Below are 1,627 nucleotides of genomic sequence, written 5' to 3'. Positions count from 1 at the left end.
CGGTGGCCGGGAGCGGCCACTGCACTCCAGTCTGAGAGACAGAGTGAGATTCCAACTCAAAAAAAAAAAAAAAGAAAAAGTGAATAATCCTACTACACAAGGTTACTGTGTGAAGTAAACAAAATATGTCAAATGACAGCTGAGTTATTCTAATTATGTTCTAATGAATGAGTGTCAGTGCCCCTCCCTGTACGGTGTTTCCTAGTGGACTAACACCTGACCACAAAACATGTAACTCATTCCACCAAGGAACCGCTGGAAGTCTGTAACTCAAGGCACTATTAAGAAAATAACTGGGTTGGGCGGGGTGGCTCAAGCCTGTAATCCCAGGACTTGGGGAGACTGAGGCAAGCGGATTGACTGAGACCAGGGGTTTGAGACCAGCCTGGGCAACTTGGCAAGACCTCGTCTCTACAATAAATAAAAAATTAGCCAGGCATGGAAGCGCATGCCTGTAGTTCCAGCACTTGGAAGGCTGAGGCGGAAGGATCACCAGAGCCCAATAGGTCGACGCTGGGGTGGCTGTGAGTGTGCCACTGTACTCCAGCCTGGGCGACAGAGTGAAACTCTAACTCAAAATAACAGAAGAATAATTACCTATAAAGTTATTCTACATGTGTGACCACATATGCGAAACCTTTCAAGACATCCTATTCCAGAACTCTCAAATAAAGTAAATGAGTTCCTCAAAACCCAAAACAACCAGCCAGGTGCGGTGGTTTATGCCTGTAATCCAGCACCTTGGGAGGCCGAGGCAGGAGGACTGCTTGAGTCCAGGAGATTGAGACCAGCCTGGGCAACATAGCAAGACCTCATCTCCACAAAAAAATAAAATTAAAAAAACTAGCCGGGCGTGGTAGCGTCTGCTTGTAGTCCCAGCTACTCAGGAGGCTGAGGCAAAAGGATTACCTGAGCCCAGAAGGTCGAGGCTGTGGTGGGCAGTGATAGTGCCACTACACTCCAGCCTGGGAGACAGAGACCCCCCCCAACTCAAATTAAAAAGAAAAAAAACACCAGTGCAACCGACGGGCTCAACAGCCACTGCCATCCACCTCCACCAGACTGAACTCCAGAAAGAGGCAGGCATCCTCGGGGCGTGCCCGCTAGCCAGGAAGAGGTGAGAATCTACGGGACAGACCCACTGTGGCAGGCAGCCCGAGTCTCCAGGAGCGGCGCGGAGCGGGTTGAAATCGTGAGTGACCAAGACCCTTCCCTCCCAATCGGTGCTCCAGGTCCCCAGATTCGTGCGACCGCCCGGCCGCCCACGCCCGCGTCGCTTAACGGCAGGGCGCGAGTGGCAGCGGCGCGGTCCGCGCTCCCGGGGGTGGGGACGCGACAAGAGTGGGCGGGCGGGCGGCCTAGAAAGCCACTGCGGGGCACTGAGAACCGAGCTTCGGCAGCCCTGCAGGCGGGGAAGCGTTGGCTTCTGATTTGAGAAGCCTCGGCGAGCCAGCACGGCCCCGATCTCGGGGCAGGGGCGCGAGCGGAGAGCGCAGGCGGCTGCTTCTGCGCTGACAGGCAGGCGGGGCGGGGGACACCGAGGCCCCGCGGGATCCACACGAGTTCCACCGAAGGACGGCGTGGCGCGAGGCTGCACACGGGACCGGCCGGCGGCGCCAGCAGGTGA

General features: G+C 56.1%; 1 protein-coding gene across 1 annotated transcript in view; it reads right to left on the bottom strand.

Moving 5' to 3' along the window:
- The window catches only part of ZNF407 (zinc finger protein 407), a 481,202-nt gene that overhangs the window by 479,201 nt on the left and 374 nt on the right, over positions 1-1,627 (bottom strand). The window lies entirely within an intron of this gene.

The sequence above is a fragment of the Carlito syrichta genome, unplaced genomic scaffold (genome assembly GCF_000164805.1).
Source record: "Carlito syrichta isolate Samal-C Ts95f unplaced genomic scaffold, Tarsius_syrichta-2.0.1 Scaffold316215, whole genome shotgun sequence".
Lineage (NCBI taxonomy): Eukaryota > Metazoa > Chordata > Mammalia > Primates > Tarsiidae > Carlito > Carlito syrichta.
The sequence above is the reverse complement of the archived record's forward strand: the minus strand, read 5'-3'. Positions and strand labels throughout refer to the sequence as shown.